Source organism: Pyrus communis, chromosome 12, assembly GCF_963583255.1.
Source record: "Pyrus communis chromosome 12, drPyrComm1.1, whole genome shotgun sequence".
NCBI lineage: Eukaryota > Viridiplantae > Streptophyta > Magnoliopsida > Rosales > Rosaceae > Pyrus > Pyrus communis.
Window position 1 is genome coordinate 13,900,612 of NC_084814.1, and position 17,109 is coordinate 13,917,720.

At 35.5% G+C, this 17,109-nt stretch overlaps 1 pseudogene; it reads left to right on the forward strand.

Annotated features, from left to right (window-relative positions):
• The first annotated feature begins 7,552 nt into the window (after window positions 1–7,552).
• On the forward strand, window positions 7,553–16,721 carry LOC137710032 (sugar carrier protein C-like; annotated as a pseudogene).
• Window positions 16,722–17,109: the final 388 nt, after the last annotated feature.

Below are 17,109 nucleotides of genomic sequence, written 5' to 3' on the forward strand. Positions count from 1 at the left end.
TCATTTTAGTTTAGTAGCGTATGATACTCTCACTATTCGTTTTCTCAAAACAAATCAATATCAAAACAATTTTTCAAAATATTGGAAGTATATACTACTACTAAGAGAAGTTTGCATTCCTTTTGAATTTGGACTTTATAGTTATCTTAGGCTCTTTGGATGACTATGGACTTATAAGGTTGATTCAACAACGAGCCAACATTGTTTAATAAGATCTAGGGAAGGTAGTGTTGTTTTAGTTACGTGTTTTCAATCCAATTAAAACATTTTTCATTGAGCCATTAGAAACGAAAGACAATCATTCATTGCTAATAAGGGCGTTGGACCCAACAATTCTTAGTCTCATTAAAAACCCCTTTTAATGTCTCCTTAGCACTAGTTAACACTAGAACAAAATAGTTCATCTGTCACGGTGGATACTCGTGGTAGATTGCAATCCACCACATACATTATGCCCGTTAGGAATCAAGACGTGATGAAAAGTCTTAATTTATACCACGGGCAAAGAGCGTTGTTAATTAGATACTAATCATGGACCAAGCTCATGGTAAATTAAAATCTAACACCACGCGTTATGACAATTATGGTTTACTAATTGACCATGGCGAATGCCTGTTATAAAAAGTTTATCAAAATTTAAAAAAAAAATAATAATTTAAATATATACAAGATCAACAAATTTGCACATTTACTATAATACAATATTTCATGAATAATCATATACTCAAATTTATTACAAGATGCACAAAGCTAACAACACCACCACTGATTTTTACTACAAAATACCACACTACACATGAAGCACCAGATAGGCCACTAATAACAAGGAAATCATCACTTGAAAGACTTCACTTTTTCTTGAACACCTCCAAACGAAGTCCTTTGAAGTGAAATACTCTAAGCATGTTGTTGTTACCCTATGAACAATTGAAACAAAAAAAAAAAAAAAAAAAAAAAAGTAAAATTACACAATTGTTGGCATTGAAAATGAGTAAGCACTCACAACAACAAAGAGATTCAAACTTGGGCAGGAGTTATTTATTTACCTAATCTTTTGGGAAAACTTTTACTACTAATCTCTCTTTTGGAAAAAGAGTTCCTCTCTCCATTACACCCATAATGGAGTACGCCGAAAGAATGTGGATGTCCGGCTTGTATTCCTTTTCGTTCATACCCACAACAAACAAGGGAGCATCCTTCCTGGAAGCAGAGGATAACCTTCTTTGCATCTCCCTAGAAGCAAAAATGATAACCTTCTATTTTCAAAAATCAAAGCACAGTATTGGTCAATGAATACAATAAAAAAACTAATGAAAAGAGAGTAACCAAAACATCTAATTTTGATATGTAAGTTCTCATCAAATGAACCATAAAAAGGCAAGTCAACCACAACAATATCAAAATCCACGGGACTACTTTCGAGCAAACCATTTTTTTTTTCTTTAAATTTTAGTCGATTCGAAATAAAAGGAAAAACAAAATAAAGATTCATTATAGCGTTCTACCAAAACGACATTATCTATAAATAGAATATGTGTTAAATTATATATTAAAACACAAAAAAAAATTCTAATTTATAATTGATTAGATTAAATTAAAAGCTAGTTGATTTTTCTCCTGAAAATAGAAAAAAATCAAGGATGACAATCTTAGCATATGAAAGTATTTTCCTTAAAAATGGCATTATTAGCAATGAAAGTATTCGTTGGCAACGACGATTGAAAAAACCTCACCCATCACCCAAAAAATATAAACAAATTTCTTCAAGAGAGCTAATAAATACCCATCTCAAAATATAAGAACTTACAACATAATATCATTCTGTAGGAAACACAAATTTGGATGACAAAAAAATCCCAAATTGCTGAACCCTTTCTCCAGAAAATGAAATTTTGAAATATGAAAAATCCCAATTCATTCAACCCATGTTCTAGATGTGTTCATATCTGCATATTTTATGAAGAGAGCAACGTGCAATCGCAGAGAAAACAAAAACATAAATTGAAGTAGCAACGTGACATAAGGAGGGTATTTGGGATTGAAATCATCACCTTTTCCTCTCTTTTTTTGTTGTTGCAAAAGTGATGAAATCGCTTAATCTTTTGCTCACCTTTACCTGCAAGATTTTAAAAAGTAAGATCTAAAAGAAAAAGAGAGTGTTGAGAGAGTTCACAGAAACGTGAAGCTCGACCTTAGTTCTTCTTTGAACTAGGAAGGACAGGAAGGAGACAACAATCTGGTCGACCTCGATTCTTCTTCAAACTGCAGAGACGAGTGTTTGATTGATGAGATTAACTGTTTCACTTCCTTTATACTTTGGGAACTGTGCGAGAGTTATGTGAAAATTTCAATTTTAAAGATGTTCAAAATTTTGGCTTGTTGCCTTCTCTAAATGTTTAATTTCATTCAAGTATAAATGATTCTCACACATGATGTCCGTGGTAGACGAAAGAAAAGAGCTGTGGATATTAATAATATTGATCATGAGTATTGCCTGTGGTAGACGAAAGAAAAATGATGTGGAAATTAACAATATTGATCATGAGTATTGTTCATGGTGACTTGGTATATTTACAACGTGCAACATTGTCTGTGGTCATTTACTATTATTTTATAATGGACTAAAATTTGACTGTGATAAAAAGTCGTTATTCATCACATGCTTATTATGCCTGTGGTGAATTTGTACTTTTTATAATGGGCTTACAAAGCCCGTGATAAAATTGTCGTGGTAAATGAGCTGATATGTTGTAGTGTAAAGAAACTCTAGTCTAGCACTAGAGGGAATCAACTCATAGAGAAGTAATGAGAATTACAAACCGATTTGTACAAATTCCTACAAATTACATATACTAAGAGGGAGAGAAAGATTAACGTCTAAGGTGTTGTGGTCCAATTGAAATAGTAATTAAAATACATTCCCAAGGTTCAAACCATTTGAATTTAGCGGCCTTTCTCATAGCTCAATTATCATTCAAGGCACAAGTCCATAGTCAACCATTTTTCTAAATCACATTAAATAATTAAATTGGAATGCAACATAATCAATTAAATTTAGTACATATGGGTATAATTTTATGATGAGTTTAAACTACAAACAAAAATAAATATCAATATATTTTTGTCCTCTAGTGAGGTGGGGCCAAAATGCAAATATTAAAAGTTATGGGTCAAATCGTAAATACTATAAAGTATAAACAACCTTTTAAAATTGCAAAAGAGCCCACAAAGGGCTCATCATTAGGTATGGCTGGTTATGGTGATGGGGAGAGGGAGAAGGTAAAACTTTTTCCCTTTATTTCAAAAGAAAATAAGAGCTCATTCTTTTCCTTGTAACCTTTTTGTACTTGTTGACCTTAAAGGTATGATTTGGGTATGGTCTCCTAGTCTAGTCTAGGATGGAGAAAAACAAGGAAAGTTCTTAATAGAAAGTTTAATACCCAAATACAAAATCAAAGTATGAACTTCAAGAACAAAGATATGAACATCAAGAACAAAACCATGAAAACAATTTCAAGATTTGCACTTTTTTGGTGGTTTTTCAAACCAAAAACAAAAGTGACAAGGCCTTGACTTTCTAGCTTAAAAGTATGTGTGTGTGACTCAAAATAAAACACAAACACAAGCCAAAAAATCTCCCCAAAACCGTGCCCTCCCCTAGGGTAAAAAAGCCCCAAATTTTTGCAAAACTCACTCTTCATCCATGCGTCCAAAACACTTTTGCATACAATTCTTTTCAACTCTTGAAAATACATTTCTCAAACACTTGAAAAACAAAGGTTAACCATATCTAGAATGAAGAAATAATATGTCAAACATAAAATCAAAAAAACCCATTTGTATAAAATCCAAAAGGGCACATCAAATATAAACCTTTGGCTCTTATACCACTTGAAGGGAAATTTTGAGATTTCTATGGGATTTCTAGTGACTAGCATGCATATACAATTCTAAATTTATATACATAAGCAGTGGAAGCATATTATCACATATTATCAAATCTATAGTCATGCAAATTCCCTTCAAGAAGCATAGGTTTATATATGATGCATCAAACAAAATATTGAAGAACAAAGTGAAGTTTGAGTTTTATACCTCTTGATCTAGACTTTAGACCAATGATGGACCACCTCCAAGCTCTTTGCTCTTTGAACTCCTTGAGTCTAGCCTCCTCCTTGCTTCCTCCACCTTAAAGATTTAGAGCTCCATTGTTCTTCTTAAGCCTCCAAGTATAGAAGACCTCTAAAGATTCACACCCACTAGTTTAGTGAGATGGATGTTGGAATAACTAGAAGGAGAAGAGATGATTAGCTATTTTCTCCTCTTGGTGGTCGGCTATGTGTGTGTGTAGAGAGAGAGAGAAAGACTTATTTTTCTCTTGTTAAAAATAACACACAAATGCCCTAATGAAACTTTTTCATTAAACTCCCTTTATAAAGGTAAAAGAAGTAAGTCAACTAATTGACCCTTTCTCTCTCTTCTTTCCTCATCCTTGCCAGCCACTTAGTGTTGGTTTGGACTTTGGGTTTTTATCATTTCATGTCATCCTATGCTTGAATAAAAAAGCCCAATGGGTTTCGGTCCAATGGGCCTGAATGAACCCTAACTTTTTCTTTAAGCCTGAAACGATCTTTCATTGCTTCTATGATTTCTTTAGACTTTCTAATTAATCATAGCACTTAATTAATCCAATTAATTACTTCCATCATCCTTTAGTTGTCTCACCACAAGTGTGTATTGGTGTACAATAATTTTATGTTCTAATTAGCGAGGTAGTGAGGTGATTGGTACCAATCCAATTGATTTGTATTTATCCAATCACTTAGTGAATTAAAACTTACTTTTAATTCTCCTTCTTCTTTGATGATTACTTATTCAATTATCAAGAAGGACCCACAAGTCATGAGTGACATCTAACCATATATCATGGCTACCTAAGTTAATGTAGAATTTGGTCAGAGAACCTATTCAGTTGAATTACAATGTAATTCGATCCTTCTCTAAATCAATACTCTTAATCACATTACTAATGTATGGATACTTTATGTCAAACCCCTAATGTGATTACACTATGTCATATGAAATAATTGAGTCGTATAGGAATGCCTTCCATCATTATGCTCGATGCTTCGACCGAAGATCCGAATCATATCTTAGCGTATTCTTCATCTCGTACCAAGGATTAGAGATTCCTTGTTGAATATTCACATGTCTACATGATTAGGCAACTTAACCTCAACAATTCCATGGACACTCTCGAATGGAATGCCTTTAACACCATCAAAGATCAAAGACCTAACCACTGGACAACTGTGATGTCTCAGGTCAAAAGACTACTTACATTATTCCAACTAGTGGAGTTACTTGCTTGACATGTGAGTAGACCTTCATGCAAGTACTCTTGTTTGATTGTGTTTAGTGGACTCATTCCCTTAAGGAGCATCTACATATTTGTCTTAGTGTCTCTACACGAATGGCTTGAGACTTGCCATTTTTCCAATTGAAGTAGACATCTGTAACAATTTTATGACCAGGAACCGTTTTGGACATTATGGTTATGTGAAGAAGGTCTATGTAGTCTAACATCTTTAGATTATGTCTTCCATCGATCCATTGTCCATGGACTCACTATTTTGGATGTCGATTGTTCATTGAGATAGTCCTAATAATTGACTTTGCCCCTTTTGATGTATTAGACTTAACCATACATTCAGACATTGTCCTGAAAGGTTTCTTCCAAAGATTGACTTTCAGGGCATATGTTCATTTAAGCAACATCTATATATGCAATTAACAATTAAAGGCAGAATCATGCTTGTATGCACTAAAAAAAAAAAAACTTTACCCATGAAATTTAAGGCGTAGTAGTTGTGGTGAACCAAGACTCAACTTAAATCTTAAAGAAAAGAGTTGAGAAAGTTTATACCTTTGCAACACCTCTTTACTTAGCCAAGAATATTCACCCATGTGAGGGCCTTCTTTCCTTTGTCTCCTTGCTTCTTGGCTCCATGGATGTGGATGGAGGAATTTTGCTTCTTGGCTCCATGACTTCTTGGATATGGATGAAGGAATGGATTCTCCAAGTTCTCAAGAAAGGGAACCTCTAAGTTTCCACACCAAGGAGAGCATTGAGGAAGAGATGAGTGACCTAGGAAGAAATGGATACTAGTCCATTCTTCCTAGGGTGGCTGGCCTCCTAAGAGAAGTGAGAGCTTTTGTGTTTTTCTCTTTTCTTTCTAGAAAACCCTTTTAAGAATGGGTTATAATTTCCTTTCTATATCCACTAACATTGAGTGGCATAATTAAAATTAAAACCAATTCTCCCATACACTCTTTATGGGAAGCCATGTGGGTTCATTGGGCTTTCATGCCCTTTGTGTTTTCAAGTTTTCATGCAACTTGAGTTGTTAGACTTGACATTCAAAGCCCATTGGGCGTTGAGGCCCAAAACTAAACCGATGTCTAAAACGAACTTATTTGTTTGATTAATTAACATAACATATTAATTAATCTTAATCATAAATAATTAAACCATTTAATTATCCTTACTCATCTCCGTTGTTTCTTTAATCTCTACCTTACACGGTGTACGATCCATTAGAACTCTTCAAATCGATTGTGAATTGAAACTTACTTTTCAATTCTCCCTTTAGTGATTATACACCTTTAGGGCTTCCATAAACTATGAGTGACACCTAGCAGTATGTCATGGCTACCCAAGCTAATCAGAAGGGGTGGAAAACCTATTCAGTTTGGGATTACAATGCAATACTGTCTTTCTCTAATACATTACTCTTGACCACATTGTTTAATTTGATAATTTATTCATGTCTACTATCCAATGTGATTCTCTTACTTATATGATTACCTTGAATGTGATTTGGAACGAATTCCTAAATCTCATTCATACTCTGGCTAGAGATTCCTAATCATATCATAGAGTATTCTCCCTCAATTGGTTTAAAGGTTAGAGATCCCTTGTTACACATTCACTTGCTTCTATGGCTAAGTGGCTTAACCCCAACTATACCGTGGACACCCTTTGACAGAGTGACTTTGACATAGTCAAAGATCAAGGACCTAACCATAAGATAAATATGATGCCTCAGGTCGAAGGACTACTTTAAATTATCCCAACCATGAGTTTTCATGTGACATGAGTATGAGAACTCCTTGTTGATCGCGTTCAGTGGACTCATTCTCTATTAAGCACCTACATGCTTGTCTCGGTGTTAGTCACACCAATGACTCGAGACCAGTCACTGCCCAATTCACAATCCTATGATTAGGAACGTTTAGGATATGTATACGAAAGAGAATGGTCTCATGAATCTAACTTCTTTAGATCACATTCTCCCAATTACATATTCTTTGGATTTATCGTTTAAGCATATAACATTTATATGAGACGGCTTTAAACAATAATCTTTGTCCTTCTTATTAAACTAGATTAGTTTAACATGTGAAATGTCCGTAAAGTATCATCATATGATTGACTTTAGGGCACGTTTCCAATACGATACACCTTATGTACTTGGACATGGATTAAACAATGGATACCTTAACGTGGCCCATGCTGCAGCTCCTCGCAGTTAAACTTGATGACTGGAGGATCCTTGCCGCCACTGTGGAGCATTGTAATTACCACTGTAGCACCCCAGAACTTGCAACCCCAGCAAGCTTAGGCACAAATAGCAGCAGTTGTAGTCTTTGTAGCATAATTTAAGATCCCAGATGCTACAACCCAATCCCCATTTGTGTAGGCTCGAGGTGAGTAGACGTCAGCTCCAGCAAAGCAAAGAGAAGAGGCCCAACCCTTCTAACATGCCCACGACGCAACAAGATGAAGGATAACTTTTGAATACAATAAGTTCATGCAGCAACATATATGCATGCATTTAACAATTAAATGGTGAAAGCATGCTTGTATGCATTAAAATATAAAACTTAACCAAGACATTCAAAGTCTAGTAATTGTGACCAAAGACCCAATTCTAAATCACAAAGAGAGTTGAGAAATCTTTATACCTTTGAAGATCCTCTATGCTTTGCAAAGGATAATCACCCAAAGTAATGACTTTCATTCTTCTCCTTTAGTTGAACTCCATAGCCTTCATCTTCATCACTTTGCTCCTTGAATTTGGATGCTTAATTGAATGGATTCTCCAAAAGCCATTAAAGTAGAAGACCCTTAACTATTGACACCAAGGATGATTGAGCAACAAGATGAGTGACATAGGAGGAAGAAGATGCTAGTGTTCTTCTCCCATGTAGCTTGCCTTATAGAGTGAGAAGAGAGTGTTGTGTGCTCCTTCTTTCCTCTGGAAAACCTCCTGGTAAGGGAAAGGGCTAAAAAATGTTTATGTACCCACTTGCATGCAAGTGGCATAAATGAAATTCTCATTTCCTTCGTTTGATGGCTAGCCATCCCAAAGCCTTTGGTCTTTTGGGCTTCTTGAATTTTGTTGTTAAGTTGTCATACAACTTAAGTTAATAAGCCTAACTATTCAAATCCCGTGGACCTTACGGCACAACACTAATTCAAGGTCTAAAACGAATTTATTCGTTTGATTAATTAACATATTAATATAATCCTAGCCATAAATAATTAAACCATTTAATTGCTCTTACTTAACTTCGTTATATTCTTCAATCATTACTTTACATGGTGTACAATACATTAGGTTCTTTTTAGAGAGGCAATGGGCAATTAGAACTCTTGATTATTGATTGTGAATTGAAACTTACTTTCAATTCTCCCATAGTGATTGCTAATCATCAAGGCTTCCACAAAACCATGAATAACACCTAGCAGTATGTCATGGCTACCAAGCAAAGTAGAGGAGGTTGAAGAACCTATTCAATTTGGGATTACAAGGCACTACATTCTTTCTCTAAATAAATACTCTTGATTACATTGTTTGGGTGATAGTTTATTCATGTCTACTATCCAATGTGATTCTCTTGTCTATATGATTACCTTGAAAGTGGTTTGGAACATACTTCCTAAATAATATTCATACTCTGACCAGATATTCTTCCTAAATAATATTCATACTCTGACCAGATATTCTTAATAACATCATAGAGTATTCTCCTTAATGGTTTGAAAGTTAAAGATCCTTTGTTGTGCATTCACATGTGTACATAATTAAGTAGCTTAACCCCAACTATTCCATGGACACACTCTAATGGAAGGCCTTTAACATAGCCAAATAACCACAAGAAAACTATGATACCTCATTTCAAAGGACTACTTTGCATTATCCCAACTAGTGAGTTCTCAAATGATATGAGTATGAGAACTTCTGGTTGATCACATTTTGGTGGACTTAGCCTCTATTGAGCACCTACATACTTGCTTTGGTGTCTTTCACACCAAATGACTCAAGATCAATCAATTTCTAGGGAGAAAATGTTTTGGTGTCTTTCCCACCAAATGACTCAAGAGCAGTCACTCTCCAAAGAGAAGACATTGTATGTAAAGATCACTTTCAAAATGTTTTCAAAAATCTTGCAGTTAAAATTTTTATATACAGGTTAATTCTCATTAGCAAAATGTTTTAAAAATCTTCCATTTTAAATTGCTAAATTTGATTTGTGGAAATCAAAATTTTTAAGGCCTGATGATTAAATTAAGAATTTTAGAAAGAAAATTTGGAAATAATAAAAGTGGACAGGGGTATTTAATATGATGTGGTAATCAGTTTTAAATTTAGGGACTCAAATTAGATTTATAAAAGCATCCCGGTTATAATAAATAAGTAATCTTACATAGGTCCTTGAGTCTAAATGCCCCATAAATATATCGTTATTTGGCAACATATATTATCACATATAATTTCGATTTTGTTTTATTGTAAACTAACAACTTCAATCATTTAACATTGATTATTATGTAGCTAGTGTGACATCGATGGATTCTTTCTTAAAAATGTCTTTTTCCAGCAGTTTACCATAAGGAATCTACGGTTACGCCTTCCGATGATCAATACTACAAGTTCGACAAAAAAAAGTTAGACGCTCTTCACATCGTCACTGTATATAGCTACTCTGGTTTCATGTCTTTGTCCATCAACTGTAACTAGAAAGTTTGGTAGGAGGTGTACAAAGTTCTTGGGTGGTATTCTTTTTTTTATTGGTGTATTTGTGAATGCTGGTGCTCAATACATATGCATGCTTATTATCGGTCAACTACTCCTCAGTTTTGGCATTGGATGTGCCAATTGTGACAACCCGTCCCAAATTTTATTATGTTATAAATTTTAAAATGTGAATTTACGAGAATGCCCTAGAGGTGAAGGTTTTGACTTTCATTGACCCACGTGTTGTGAGACGTACTAAATATTCTTTTAGCGTATTCCTGAAGTACTAATGATATGAATGAGTAAGCGCAAGCAGAAGTGAATTTGGACTTACGAACCGAAAGTATTTTGAAGAAATAACTATTCTATTTATATTATATTAATGTATGCTAAATTAGGAGGACATGTGTTTGTGTGTGTGTGTGCATGTGACAGAAAGGGAGAAGAAAAATAAAAAGGAATGGGGGAGAAGAAGAAAGGAGGAGAAGGGAAGGGCTGCTGCCCAATCAGAAAGAGAAGAGAAGTGAGGGACCAACCAAAGAGGAGAGCAAGGAGGAGAAAGGGGGAGAAAAGAAAAAGGGGGAAATCGGGTTTACCTCAACTTGTGACTCGACCCGGTGAATTCTCCCATCTCCGGCCTCCTAGGACGACAAGGTTAGTGTCAAAATGACCCTTACCTCGAGGCCAACCAATCCCTTTTCCATTTTCATGTGGAAATTGGGTGGAAATTGGTGAATTTTGGGTAAAACTATGCAAAATGGGGCACACGGGTTGGGTTTCATTCCGCCATGATTTGAAGCATATTATCGACCAAATTGGCCTTGGAGTGAGCATGGAGGTCGAATCGAAGCATGGAGGTCAAATTGGCGTTGGAGTGAGCATGGAGGTCGAATCGAAGCACACCCTATTTAGGGTTTCCGAAGAATTTATATAAAATTGAAGCTCTTACCGACCAAATTGGCCTTGGTCATAGGCGCCAATCGTTCGGGACACTTCAATGTGCGTGCTATAGAATCATACAGTAGACTCCAAGTGAGTGGGTCTTTCCCTTTTTATCATATGTATATAATTGATAGTTCCACAAACACTTCTAAATTGATTTATGCATGTTACCTACAAATAATTACTTTGAACTACGATTGGCTTGATCCCTGTTTAAGGTACGTAGGCAGTTTAACGAAACATTAGATGCAGCCATATAATAAATGAGACTAAATAATTGGACAATAGCCTTGTTTGGGGAATTGAGCAATGTGAGGGACATTGGTGGAAAATGTGAGATTTAACCTTATGATTTGGTGGTTAAATGTTGTTCATAAATCAATGTGTGAAGAATCAAGAAATTGAAGTAAGGAAACGTAAGTAATGATAGTTAATTAAACTAATGTCTAGTTGGGGCTTATCACTGGGGCTTATCACCGATAATTATTCCCAAAAATAAATAGTTTGGAAGTGGGGCATTACAGATTATGCATTTCACACCATGTTATATATATACATGTGTATATATATATATATATATATATATATATTTGGGAACACTATGTTATGGTTGTGTTTTAGATTGCATCATGGCATATCCATATGTATATTATCTGCACATAATTATTGTGAATGCTTTGAAGTGCAAAGGTGAACGTAAGACGCTCATGTAAGTACCAAGTGAGTTATTGATTGATTAAGTGAATTCATGATTATGTGAGATGTGATGAAAGCTCATAACCTGCACCTTAGTGTTAGTGCTCCCGCCCGTGGCCAGGGCACAGTCCATCACGTGATGTTCACCTCCCGCACCTTACGTTCACTTTGGATCCAAGGTAGGTGCACAGTCCTGTCGTACAGACCACTATAGGCGGTTCCGACTCGTAGGTGACCCGCGATTATTCGCACAGTTTTCACGTGATCGTAGCACTTAAAGCGTATTTATTTTCACCCAGTCTTGTCATACAAACTACTAGAGGTGGTTCTGCCTTGTGTGCAGGCATGTTTGACGAGCTATAGATAAGTTGTATAGGTGTACTATAGGTAACTCCCAACTTATATGCTAGCATATTTGATGAGCTATGAATAAGTCGTATAGGTCACTATAGGTGACTCCTAACTTATATGCTAGCATGTTTGATGAGCTATGGATAAGTCGTACAAGTCACTATAGGTAACTTCGACTTATATGCTAGCATTGATTGATGCAATATGTGATAAGATATGTGATGAGATATTGAGTAAGTCGTACAGGTCGTCACTATAGGTGACTCCGACTTATATGCTAGCATTGATTGATGAGATATGTGATGAGATATTGATTAAGTCGTATAGGTTGTCACTATAGGTGACTCCGATTTATATGCTAGCATTGATTGATGAGATATGTGATGAGATATTGATTAAGTCGTACAAGTCACTATAGGTGACTCGACTTATATGCTAGCATTGATTGATGAGATATGTGATGAGATATTGATTAAGTCGTAGAGGTCACTATTGGTGACTCCGACTTATATGCTAGCATTGATTGATGAATATGTGATGAGATATTGATTAAGTCGTACAGGCGACTATAAGTGACTCCGACTTATGTGCTAGCATTGTTTGATGAGATATGGATAAGTCATATAGGTCACGTGAGGTGACTCTGGCTAGTATGTTGATGAGCTATTGATTCAGCCGTACAGGCCATAATAGGTGGATCCGGCTGATATACTATTTCATATTGATTTATTTCATCTGGGTTACTTATTCTTGTTGAGGTATTTGACACGACATAACTGTGAGATTGTTATTTTGGTTATGGTTTGAATTATTGTCACGCCTGTTATTTTCTAGGAAATTATACAGGTGTTACGATGAAGGGGTTGGTTATTGCCTTTGGTAATTGAAATTGGTTTGAAAAGTTTTGTTTCACCCACTCACACTTTCTATTTTTGCACCCCTCCAGGTTCTAGTAGCATGAGTTCCGTATCGACAAGGATTTGTGGCACTTTTCAGTACAAATGTCTTCTTATGATGGTATAATCATTATCTTACCTTACTGTACTATACCTATGCTCTGTATCACGCGTGAAATGGGTCCAGACCTGCTCATCGCGCACTCGTGTGCTTAGGCACTTTTAGATTTTAATTTATTCACATTTTATACATTATCACACTTTATGGCTTCGTCACCTTCCTGATGTCGGCCAGCATGACTCGATTTGTGGTCTTAGTGGACATTCTAGGTCGGGGTGTGTCACCAACTAGGTACATACCGTACATTACACAATTATGAATTATAAATACTTTACTTATTTTAAGTTTACTATTTTTTTCATCAACATTTAGTATTATTATTATTGAAGGTGAAATTGATATCATAATTCGACAATATATTGCTGGATTTTCGTAGATTCATCAATATGATATAGTTCCTAAATGTGGTCTATACTCAATATTAATATTTTTATCTTAAATTTGGTTGAGGTTAATTTTGTCTTAGGCTTTATTTAAAATTTTCAATTTTTGTATGCAGTCTGTGCCAATTTATGTCTCTGGCCTATACAAATACAGTGGCCCTCTAAACATGATGTTCTAATTGTCAATAACTCTTGGAATACTTGTTGTTGGTGTTATAAACTATTTGTTTGCTGAGATCAAAGGAGGCTGGGGATAGCGTTTGAGTTTGGGTGGTGTTGTAGTCCCTACAATTGTGATCATAATCGGCGCGTTAATTTTACCGGAAACTCCAAACACTTTGGTTGATCGCGGAAATAATGAAGAAGATAAACCTCAACTCCTTAGAGTTAGAAGTTTTGCCAATGTTGACAAAGAGTTTGATGACCTGGTCGTGGCCAATGATGCATCCAAGTTGGTCAAACCCCACTAGGCAAGCTTGTTGTCCAAGAAATACAGGCCTCCTTGTTTTTGCACTTGCAATTCTCGCCTTTCAGCAACTCACTGGCATGAATGCGATCCGATTTTATGCTCTTGTCTTGTGTTGTCCATGACCACCAACGTTGTTCATGCCGTAGCAACCCTGGTTTCAATTTTCATTGTTGATAGGGTTAGAAGGAGGGCCCTTTTCTTAATGGGTGGTGCTCAAATGTTCCTTGCTCAGGTGTATACTATAAATTGAATTCCTTTTTCTTCTCAATTTTTCTTTTGGTTTTTCATTGTTGCTTCTTAATTTTCATAAACAAAAACCTCAATTTAACCTCGTTGTTGTTATTACTATTATTATTATTATGCTTTGTGTCTTATTATTGTGTTATACTTCGTGTCTGATTATTGTTATACTTTTTGGAATTTATAGATGATTATTGGATTGCAATGGCTCTTAAATTTGGAGTTAGTGGCAACCCTGGTGTATTGTCCAAGGGATTTGCTGATGGTTTGGTGGCCTGCATCTGTATATATGTTGCTAGATTTGCTTTGTCTAGGGGACCTCTAAGATGGTCGATGCCAAGTGAACTTTTCCCTCATGAAGTAAAGTCAGTTGCACAATTCATCAACGTCGCTACCAACATGATCTTTACCTTTGTTGTAGCTCAAGTTTTCACCATAATGCTTTGTCACTTTAATTTCGGCTTGTTCTTCTTCTTTGCAGTCTGGGTTGTAATCTTGAATATCTTCATCTACAAGTTTTTGCCAGAAACTAAAGGCGCTTTGATTGAAGAAATGCATACTATTTGGCAGAAGCACCCGTTTTGGAAGAAGTATGTCCTTCAAGACGAAGCCATTGCTATGGGCAAGGAAGGACAGAATGTCTATACTTTTACTCGGCTTTCTCTTTACAGTTTTTTTTTTCTTTTAAATTTTTATTTAGTCTAATATTATTGGATTTCGTTTTTGCAATTTTTTTTTTCCTTCTGTAAAATGGTTTAACTTGTGGAATAATATTGATTGCTTACTAGATTAAAGCGTAATTGTCACTTCAATTATTGAGTTTAATTTATTCTTCAAATGGTCAATTTGGCCATTGATTACCAATGAAATAATTGGTTATTCCACTCTTCTTATTATAAACAAGGAACTTTCATGTTATGTGCAGTTGAAGATCTATGATTTTTTTTTTTTTTTGTTAAGATGATGTTGAAGAATGAAAAAAGTCTCATGCAAATATCTAAAAATAAAATGTCTGTTATCCTTTGTATATGGTTGTTTAGGCAAGTTGGAGATAATATTATTGTTGATTGGTAGTATTGTAGTAGTTCAAATGTAGACATAGTATCAAATTAGTTAGTGGCCTTAACCACTTAAGGCGTTTAACTAACAATAAAATTATTTGTAGACGTAAAATTTGTAAAGCAATAGATCGAGATCGTTGCATATATTTACAGATAGTGGAAGAAGAAGAACATTCTGAGAGAGAGACAGAGAGACAGAGAGAGAGAAAGCTTGAAGACGAAGAAAGAATTCTTGTGTATATTTTTTGTATTGGAAACTTACAAAGACAGTGTTATTACATGAGATATATATCTCTTACAATTGCTTAACAACTAAGCTAGCTAGCGAGCAACCTTAACATAACTTCCTATCTAATCTCATGCCACATGGCACTCTATAGAACAATTGATTTCATTACATTTATACTATTATCATCCCCCCTCAAGCTCAGGAGAGGAATGTCTAAGCCTGAGATTGCAACAGTGTGTATGAAACATTGGCAATGATAGTTCTTTAGTCAATATATCAGTCAATTGTTCATTGGAAGACACAAGTTGCATATATACATAAGTTGCTTAGCAACCCTTTCTCGGACGAAGTGAACATCAATTTCTATGTGTTTTTTCTTCTGATGCATGGCAAGATTACATGTGAGGGAAATTGCAGACAAATTGTCACAAACATGATTGTTGGAACATGAACATTAATGCACATAAATGCAAGTAATTGCCTAATCTAATCAATTTGAACTTCTGTGGAAGAAATAGCCATTTATTCAGCTTCAGTAGAATACCTATGTTAGAACCAAATTCGCACACTTCTTTGAGCAGTGGTTGAGCACAAATCTAGGTAAACTTAAGCAACATGCAAAACAGTAAACAATCGGGAGCAAGCCTAGAACTGGGTAGGGGGTGTGTGTGCCAACCAAAGGCTCTCCAATGATTGAGTTAATGAATGATTTTAGACTCAAGCAGTAGGCAAGAGAATTCAAGTGTATAGATTGCAGTATCGTAAATAAACCCTAGATGGGTGTATTTATGTTGTGTGGAGAGAGACCTTTTTAGGATAGAATCCTCGTTCTAAACTAGGAAATCCTAGAGGATATCTAGTAAGCAAATATTGCATCCTTTTAGGAGTTATGTATACTTGTGGTGCGCGCCTATCCCTAGGTTGTTGGGATTCCAAGACTTATAAGATCTGATTCTGTCCATATCAGAATTAGATCGCATGTCTTGCATAACAAGCATAGCCATCCAACGGAGTTGCTAGGACTCTGCCTAATACCTTGGAGTAGAGTGATGGTGACACACTACTCCGTCTGATACAGCTTCGCTCAGAGTTAGTGAGTTCATGGCCATACTTCTAAGGTACAGCATTTGGATCAGCCTTACTCTGACCCTGCAAAATCAGGGTTCCACAATTGCCTCTAACTATCCGTCTAAGAGGCAACCTATTCTTATTGAAGATGGATTGTTATCCAAGGACCATGCCTTTTAGAGTAAGCTGGAATACATATTGTTTAGTCTTCATAAATGTGAGGTGGAAGCATTTTGGATTCGGATGTGTACCTTCGTGTAGCGTGCCATAAAGTTCATAATGATAAAGTGTTGTGTCTGATGCTTACAGATGACAAACGAGAAATATTCTCTAATATTCTTTGTTTATCCCAGCCGTCAGATCGATTGATCTCAAGGTAAGTCGATTTGAATTTGATAGTTTGAAGATTCCATCAAATGATGTTTACGTATTCTTAGATCATACTTCTTCACTTTAGCACAAATTTCTAGGTCACTCATTGTCGAAAAAAGGCACCAAGCTTTTATCCATACCTATTTCAAAATCCCTTCTTCCCTTTAAATCTTTTCTCATAGTGCATTCAAGCAAG